Source organism: Arachis ipaensis, chromosome B10 (genome assembly GCF_000816755.2).
Source record: "Arachis ipaensis cultivar K30076 chromosome B10, Araip1.1, whole genome shotgun sequence".
In the NCBI taxonomy this organism is placed as follows: Eukaryota; Viridiplantae; Streptophyta; class Magnoliopsida; order Fabales; family Fabaceae; genus Arachis; species Arachis ipaensis.
The window spans coordinates 98,583,713-98,593,578 of record NC_029794.2 but is presented as its reverse complement, the minus strand read 5'-3'; the positions used below and the strand labels follow the sequence as shown (position 1 = coordinate 98,593,578).

The window sequence follows — 9,866 nt, the reverse complement described above, 5'->3', positions numbered from 1 at the left end:
GTTTCTAAGCTTGCATACAACATAATAACATCACCAAACAATCATTTAATCACACAATTTCAATTATCAAACATTAATTCAACAAACGCACATCAAGAACACACTTTAATCATGATTAATTAGCCAAACCTTAACTCTTTAGAAGCTCCAAAAATCGGTTTTTTTAGGACTTTCTAGCTCACTTTCTTGCCTAGTTTCAATCAAAGTTAAATTTTAGCTCAAGAAACTACATGAATGCTGAACCTTCATCATCAAATTAAGAAGGATTTCCTCACTTTTCTCAAACTAAAATTGATGGTTTCTTGCTCCTCAAGGCTTCTAGATGAGAGTTCCGAAGCAAGAACATCAAAAACATCAAGTTTCCTCCAAGTTTTCTCCATGGTTAGCCATGGCCAAAACTTCAAGAGATATGAACAACCATCATACATCATCTTACCTTATGAAAATTGGTATCAAAGTGAAGAGGAGGATGAGAGGAACACTTTAATCGGTTTAAAATTTTGATGGAAGTTTTTGTGGCTAAGGAAACCAAACTTGAAGCTTGTAATAATGGAGGTGTATGCTTTGAATTCTCTCTTTGAAACTCGAACATGCTAGGGAGAAAATAAAGGTGGAGGTGGCTGATTTTGGGTGAGGTCGTGGGAGTTATTAGGGTGATTTATCAAATTAAAATGTTAAAATATCATTAGGGAGATAATTACTATAACTAAATGTATTAGATCACATGTATTTATCTTACTAGAATAAATATATGAGCTAGTAGTATAAATGATACTAGTAACATGATTATCTCGACTATAAAGATCTATGATGATGTTTTAGCATAACTAAGTTTATCAAAAAATGCCGACATTAATCTACGCCGATAGATTTTGGGTCTGATTATTATATTATTAAAATTATCTCAAATTTAATCAAAACGGGTAATACTTAGGTCCGGCTCATGAGAGACAAGGAAACAAAAATGGCATTGATCTGAGGGATATGGTAGGTGATCAATGGGGGAAGCAGTGGGGGAAGCGGTGAAGAAAAGGTTAAAGGTTTGGTGAAATACTTTGAATTGCCATCGATAATAATGGGGAACATGAACAAAAACAGAAGCACACACAAGTATACAAAACAAAAGAGGAACCAGTATATTCTAGAAAACAAAAACACCTCTAGTTTTTGCTAATTTTTTTTTTCAAAGTGAGCCGTTTTGTGACCCGACCTAGTTGTCCTCGTACCTTCTGAAACGCTAACACCAATGCACTGTAATGGACACACAGCACCGTTACAGCCACATAAATGCCATATCAGTGAGCTCCATTTGCATTTGGAGAGGCAAATAGTCGGAGAGATGTATTTGTCTCCCGTTTACAAAAGTCAGGGATACTTGTGAATTTATTTTTTGTGAGGGACGTATTTGTCATGGTTTTAAAAGGTCAAGGTTTTATTTGTCTTTTTATCCTAAAAGAAATTGAAATTTCTAAAGGGGAAAGCACAATCATTGATGATTATAACTTATAAGTCCAAGGCTTATTCGGAAAAGAAAATTAAGTAAAAAGCTAAACAGGTTATGTGCTAACAGAAAAGACTACAAGTAACACAAAAATGTTTAGAAACCAGAAATGATAAAGCTTAAATAAGTCAGATCAGTGTTACATGAACAGACAATTACCATCACTTGATCAAACAACAAAATTTATTATTAAACCATCATAGTCATTGTAAATACATGTATAATTTCCATGACATATTGATAAAAGTAGAAAGAGATAATACCAACTAATTCAAGTTCTCCCAGATCCCAAAGTAAAAGATTATTGTCAATCCCATTAGTCACAAGTCTGAATTTTCTTTTGGACAAAGCAGAGGTTAATGCTGATGCATCTTTCGTCATCTGTTGCATATATTTTGCATCCTAGAGCTATAGCTAGTTTGAAGGAAATGGCTAGAGCATAAATGTGATTATTATTATTATCATTATTATTAGGGCTTCCTTTTGTTGACAGATATAAAGCAAAAATTATATTTTCCTCGAAATCATCTCCATGGTTGAGAACCATGCCTTTCTTCCTTGTCATCCCCATCAATAATAGCTCCCCTTGGACCTCTGAGACTTTCATCGATTGTAGAGGTATTGATATCACAGAAATCAAACAGACTATCAGCTTCCTGTGAAGAATAGCAATCAATACTCAATACTTTTGATATCCACGCATAGACCAGTCGAAAAGAAAAATTTTGACACACATGACACATGCATATTACAGTTGAAGGAATAATACAGCATAATTCAACTTCAAGTACATGCCATTTTTTCAATTAAAAGTAATATGCATCATAAGCCAAAGATATGGCCAACACGACGAAGCATAATTAATGAATACTGCTGAAGTCTGAACAAGTATAAACAAAAAACCTGAACCACCTAAAGTTTGTTTCATTAATCTTACTAACTAATTGCAGTTTCCTTTCCCAAAATCATTCAACGAAGTAAACGCTAACAAAATTGAGGTAAATATGTTTTGTGATAATAACTTGTTGAGTAACTAACTACCTTTAAGCTCCAGAGGAAACTGATTAGAGTTTCACATACAATAAGGAATGAACCCTCGCTCCAATCGGTCCATGAATTCTTAAAACCAACGAGTAGAACAGTGAGGAAGTTTTAAAATGAATTCTTAAGAAGAGCAGTTTGATCAGCCATCGGCGGTGAGAAGAACAGAGAGGAAAAAAGGTGAAGTGTTGAAGGTTGCGAAGGAGAAAAGAGAGATTAGGTTTATGAAAAGGAGTAGAAACAGCAGAAACAGCGACAGCAGTGCCTAAAACAGGAGCAACGGAAAGAGCGGAAGGTTAGTCGGTGAGAAGAGGGTGTTGTCTCCATAAGAGAAGAACCGAGGGTAGAGGATTCCTTCACAGTGACCGGGGTTCGGACTTAGATGGAAACGAATAGGAAACGGTACTAGATGACCCTGGAAGCCTGGAATTTTTTGTTGGTGACCAAAAATAAAAGAAGATATAAACAAAGAAAGAAGGGAAAAAAAAAAAAGGCCAAATCACATGGTGTGGCTGATTTTAAGAATAAAAATATTTCATTTTTTTAATTTTATTTGTAAAAAATAACGTTAAAATTCAATTTTTAAAATATTTTTTGAGAAATACATATTTAATGTTGGATATTTTTGTTATGTTTTTAAATTATTTGAGTACATTTTTATCAATAAAAAAATTCGAGTGCATTTTCGTCAATGACAAAATTATTCGAGTGCATTTTTAGTAGTTTACTATTTAAATTAAATAAATATAATATTTACGAAAATACGTAAATAGTAGAGTATTTATCAATATGTATAATATGTTATATACAGGGTACAGTGACAAAAAGACACATTTCTAGTACTCGGGCTCTAACAAAAAAAATTTAAATAACATCTCAGTTGTACTCGGGATAAAAACAAAAGCAAGAAACCGGTATTGAATACCTGACATACACTATGAGATAATTTTTGGGCTCAGTATCCGGTATAGAGTGAAGTACCAACTCAGCCCCTGTCCATTTTTAAGAATGACAACGCGACCCCTCAAAATAAAATCGATCAAGTTCGGTCCCTGTCCCAGATTTCCGTCACACAAGGCGGTCTCCATGCGTTTTTCTCTGGCGAGACATGACGGAAAACACTGAGCTGGCTCGTTCGGTGCATGACCTGTCATAAGAGGTGGATGACGTGTTCAGTCAGTGCTGAGCTGGAGAAATTGAGATGGACAGGGGCTAATTTGTCCTACCCAGTCACCATATAAACGACGTCGTTTCAGTGGGAAGCAACGTTTCAGTTGCTTTTGAAGAGGTGGGTTTCCATAAAACCCCTTCCCCCAGCCTTGACATTTACAAGAAAACCCTAACAAAGCCATGAGCAGCAGCAACCAACCACTGTCGAGTTCCATTGATGGGAGTGGAAGAGAAGTTTTTAAAGATGAAGGCAGAAGTCCTCTAAGTGTATCTACAGGAAGTGTTGCTGAGCCAAAGAAGAAGAAGTTCATTGCTCCATGATGCCGGTGTGGGGCACATGCTATTTTGTTTCTCTCTTCAACATAACTGAACCCTAACCGGTTATTTTTTGGATGTCCACACTTTAAGGTAATCTAAAATTTAATTTAAGTTTCATTGATTTTAACTCAGATGTGACATCTTTTGAGCTGTGGGTATATTCTACAGAGCACAAAACCGCATTGTAAATTTTTTGCATGGTTGGATGATTATGTTGCATCGTTTGAAGAGTTTCCCAGAAATTCTCCTGATATAGAGGGTTGGATGCGAGATCAAAGTCAAATTCCTGATGCTGCTGATGTTGATGCTGGAAAACTGAGGGAACTAGATGCTAGAGTTAGTGGGTTAGAATTGGAAGCTAAAAATTGTAATGCCAATAGTGGCTCTAGCTGCATTAGTGTTAAAGCTTTGGTTATTACTTTTGTATTTGGAATTGTGATCTCCAAATTTTTTTAAGGCATATGAGTAGGAGGAACCTTCTGTGATACTAAGTTCAAAGTGTGTCTTATTTTTTACCAGTGTATGTTGTTTACATTGTAAGTTGTATTACTTTAGAAGTATGTATGTTGTTTCAGATGAGATTATGATTTGATCCAAGAAAAAGGGTCTGTTACTACTTGGATGAATTCTGGCAGTATGTAGTCATACGAATTTCTTACTGGAAAATGTTGGATAAACAAACCCAAAAGATGTCTTATATAAAACATGTACACAAAACAACCAATCATGTCCTTGTTCAGCATGAGAAAGGGACAACTTATAACCCTCTAACAACAAAAAAAAGGCCAACATGTAGCCTTGAACCAAAATGTTTCCTAAATTTGTCAAGTTTCAAACTAACTTAAACGTCTTTCACATTAGTCTAGTAGAGTTTCAAAATGACTTAAACATGCATAGAAACACTTAAAATCTTCCAAAATATTTCCTAGATTTGTAAACACTGACACTTAAACTAATAACAAAAGGAGTCATTCTTATCATATATGTAGGGCTACACACGGATCGGATCGGATCGGATATAGCCTAAAATTCTATCCGATCCGCACTGCACTCATCGGATTGGATCGGATACGATATCCGCATTTTTTAAGGCCGGATCCGATCCGATTCGATCCGCATACTTGCGGATCGGATCGGATCGGATATCGGGTATATCCGCATAATTAAAAAAAAACTATTTTGAGATTCTATTTGATTGTTTTTACAAAAAAATCCAAAAAAATTATTTTTTATCTGTTTAAGCCTATTTACTCCTAAAATATTATCAATAATAGTTCTTTTGAATAAAAAAACAAAATAATAACACAAGATTTAAGTTTAATTATTTTAAGTTGAAGTACAACATAAAAAATTAAAAACAAAATATCATAAAATTTATAAATAACACACTAAAATTCATACCTAATTAGGGTTTATTTTCTTAAACTATGCTATTTATATGTGATGTGCGGATATGCGGATTTGCGGATCGGATCCGCAGATATCACTGCCAAATCTGCAATCCGATCCGACCATAGTGCGGATCCAATCTGATCCGATCCGATGGCTCTGCGGATCGGATAATATCCGCAAAATTCGGATCGGATGCGGATAATTACCGCGGATATGCGGATATTATCCGATCCATGTGCAGCCCTACATATATGTCAACAGCAACATATCAGATATCAAGTCTTCCTCGGAGGTATAAACCCAGGGGTAGGAATGAACTTGAAAAGCCTTGCTGTAGTCCTGGAACTTGCTGCAGCCATGGTCTCAGCAGAAGAAGCACTTTGTTGAAAGGGAACATTAGCACTTGTTGTCCTCGGGTTCATAGCCTGACCGGTTAGAACACATGGTCTAAGACCTGATGTTGCTTGAACTGATGGTAGAGTAGGTTGTCCAAATGAAGGTGGAGCCGAGATAGGAGCAGTTGGGGGCCTAACAACAGGGTGCTTTCTTCTCTGGGCATAACTGATGTTGGGGTGGAGCAGGGTTGTGGGGGTGGTTGATTCAGGTTCATAGCCTTTCTTGCAACCTGTAACAAAAATGGAATGAGAATAAAATAAACAAACAGCTTAAAACAACATTGACCAATCACTATACCTCATCTGCCTGGGGTGCATTTTGTGAAAGGGGAATTTCTTCTCCCTGTTCCTCTTGGTCAGAATTACCCTTCTTATGCATTGTCTTTGGAAGTTTCTTCTTGTTCTTCTTTGCCTTTGTCTATCACAAGAGTATAACCATGTTAGTGCAAGGAGAGTGTAATATGTCATCTAACAACAATAGGGATAAGGAGCAGGTTAAAAGATATTACCAATGGATCCATAGGTGGGGAAGGTTGTACAGTATCACTGTTCAGATTGATATTAGGACCTACATCCTAATCATATAAACAACCAACAGTGAGACACATAAACCCCTCACAATATTTAAATGAGACACCTAAACCCCCCACAATTTTTAAATGAGACACTTAAACCCTTAACAACTAATATTGTGTTCCAAATTGAACCCTAATTACCTGGCCTCTGTTCTGGTTTGTGTCAAAGGGTACAATCTGCAACCCCTTCCCCTTACCAGCTCTTCTCTCCTTCTTTGTCAAAGGCTACCAGTTTGGATCCTTTGGGTCATTCTTACAGGTCTTGTAGTAATGCCCAAGCTGTCCACACTTGCTGCACGTCACCTCAAAGGATTTCTTGGCTTTAGTGGCGTGCATTTTAGGTTCTACAGGATCTACCTTCCTCTTCACTACCATTGTCATCTGTCTCAAATTCAGGGGGAGGAGGCTTGTAAGGCTCATCCTCTGTTGTCTCATATCCATCATCAGTTGATGACGATGATGATGATGAATCCAACACAACAATCTCCTCAGCCACATCTTCTTCAACTACATCAGGCATGTCCACATCGTGTTCAAAGTAGATGTATAGCTCATCAGTTTCCCTGTACCTCAACTTACCCTCCCTCATCTGATTAATTTCTACATCTCCTTTAATTACATGGAGTCCAGCTTCCATATTCGATTCTCCCATATCAAGCCAGAACATCTGCTTATACTCCTAGTAACCCAATTCTTTAAATAATTCAACCAAGTCAAAAAAATTTACGTAATCCAAGTCTAAGGGGGGAAATCTCTTCACTTTACCATCCAAGTAGCAGAGATCACCTTCAGAGTTTCTGACATTTCTCCCCCCATGGTGAAACACAGGAATGGCCATATATTCAGACATCTGCAATCAATTTATTCAAGCTTTAATAAAATCTCCCTAACACTAAACATGTTTAAACAAGAATGACCACCACTATATTATTTAATTTTTTCCAAAATGCACATAGTTCAGGGTTATTTGAATTTTTCCATGACTAGGACCACAAAGGGTTGCAACAGCAATGGTTCCTTATCAGAAGCAGAATCAATTTGAGGGGACCACACAATGCACAAGGGACAAATGCTTCATATAAAATAACTAACCTGAACTATCTGCAACGTCCTGACACGATTCCGTCCAGCTCCGTCAACAGCACCACCAAACCGCCGTGAACTATGACGTCGTCAACACTGTAAGCAGCAACGTCAGTGCTTCCCTCCACCAACACAGCGTCCACAATGGTCTCGAGAAGTGAAGAAGCTTTTGACCTAGGGTTTTCTTGTAAATGTCAAGGCTGGGGGAAGGGGTTTTATGGAAACCCACCTCTTCAAAAGCAACTGAAACGTTGCTTCCCACTAAAACGACGTCGTTTATATGGTGACTGGGTAGGACAAATTAGCCCCTGTCCATCTCAATTTCTCTAGCTCAGCACTGACTGAACACGTCATCCACCTCTTATGACAGGTCACGCACCGAACGAGCCAGCTCAACGTTTTTCGTCATGTCTCGCTGGAGAAAAACGCATGGGGACCGCCTTGTGTGACGGAAATCGGGGACAAGGACCGAACTAGATCGATTTTATTTTGAGGGGTCGCGTTGTCATTCTTGGAAATGGACAGGGGTCGGGTTGGTACTTCACTCTCCGGTATATAGTATCAATATCCGGTATATAATCTCATACTCGAGGATATATATATATATATTATTGTAACGAATTTAACTATAATATTACATAGTTGTATTATTGTACTCATATGGTTAACTAAAAACATTCGTTTTAAAAAAAATTAACAATTTAAAAATTTAAAATTATCCAAAATATGTATAAAACCTCTTTTATATGTCGATATATAATGTTTTGGACAGTGTTGTGTTGGTTTATTTTTTATTTTTCATTTTATTTAATATTATTCAAATAATTTTAAATTTTAAAACTATAAATATTTAATTTAAAATTTAGATGATTATAACTTAAATTAATAATTTAATTTAAGCCAATAAAAATAAATATATTCGTATTATTGTACTAATTATTTATAAGTACTATCAAATTAATTTAAAAAATGACATTATTAATTAAGTTATGCGCGTATAGAAATAAATTGGCTACACTCATCACTTAATTTAATAATGCCATATTCTATATTAATATGGTAAGATAGTATTCATACACATAAAATAATATCTAGGAGACAATAATTTTATTAAGGTTTAATTACTTTGTTTGTTCTTATAGTTTCGCAAAATTTTTAACTCGGTCCCTATACTTTTTTTCCTTTTAATTGAGTCCTTGCACCAAATTTTTTTGGGATAAGTACTTTTTTCGTCCCCAAGGTCTGGGGTCAAAATCAAAATCGTCCCCGACCTTTTTTCGTTATTAAAATCATCCTCAACGTTCAAAAATGCTTTAAAATCATCCTTTCCCGAATTCTTGGACCAAAATACCTTCATAATCATCATTCTCCTCTTCACCTTCCTCAGAAGCTTGGAGCCGCCGTCGCCGTCGTCGTGGCCGTCGCCGTTGGGAATCGCGAGGGAGAGAGGAGATGCCTCGCCGCCTCATCTGCATCGATTTCTGCTTCTGCATCTTGCTTCTGCTTTCTTGCTTTCCTGCTTTCTTGTTTCTACTTTTTAGCTTTCTGTTTCTGCTTCTTGGTTTGGTGTTGCTTGGTGTTATTGCTGTTGTTTGGTGTTCTTGGTGTTGGTGTTGGTGGTGGTGTTTGTGTTGGTGTTGGTGTTGGTGGTGGTAGTGGTGGTGGTGGTAGTGGTGGTGTGGGTGTTGGTGCTGGTGGTGGTTGTGGTGGTAATGTTGGTGGCAGTGGAGGTGGTGGGGTGAGGAAGGTGAAGAGGAGAATGATGATGATGAGGGTATTTTGGTCCAAGAATTCGGGAAAGGATGATTTTAAAGCGTTTTTGAACGTTGAGTATGATTTTAATAACGAAAAAAGGTCGGGGACGATTTTGATGTTGACCCCAGACTTGACGAAAAAAGTACTTATCCTAATTTTTTTTAATTGGGTCCCTGTACTTTTTTCTCTTTTTATTTGAGTCCCTGTACCAATTTTTTTTTTAGTTGGGTCCCTGTAAAATTAAGTCAATTACTGCCAAAAAGGACCTAATTAAAAAAAAATTGGTGTAGGGACCCACTTAAAAGGAAAAAAAATATAGGGACCGAATTGAAAATTTTGCGAAACTATAGAGACCAACAGAGTAATTAAACTGTTTATTAAATATATTACTTTTTTAAATTATCAAATATTCATTTAATGTTTGTACTTGTATTTAAAAAAAATTTAAAAAATTAACTTGACAGTACTCATAAATATTTAAATCATTTTTTTTTAAAACCAATATTTTTAATTAACCATACGAGTACAGTAATACAAATATGTAATATTATAGTTGAGTCATTACAATAATATAGTATCCATACACATATCTCGGTATTGAGCCCAAAAATTATCTGAGTGTGTATCTTGGATACT

At 36.3% G+C, this 9,866-nt stretch overlaps 1 long non-coding RNA gene across 1 annotated transcript; it reads right to left on the bottom strand.

The window, feature by feature from the left end:
• LOC107624434 lies at positions 1,667–3,011 on the bottom strand. Its single transcript, XR_001616894.2, has 2 exons — positions 2,543–3,011; positions 1,667–2,157 (listed from the first exon to the last, which is right to left on the bottom strand). It is a non-coding gene; the product is annotated as an uncharacterized LOC107624434 (long non-coding RNA).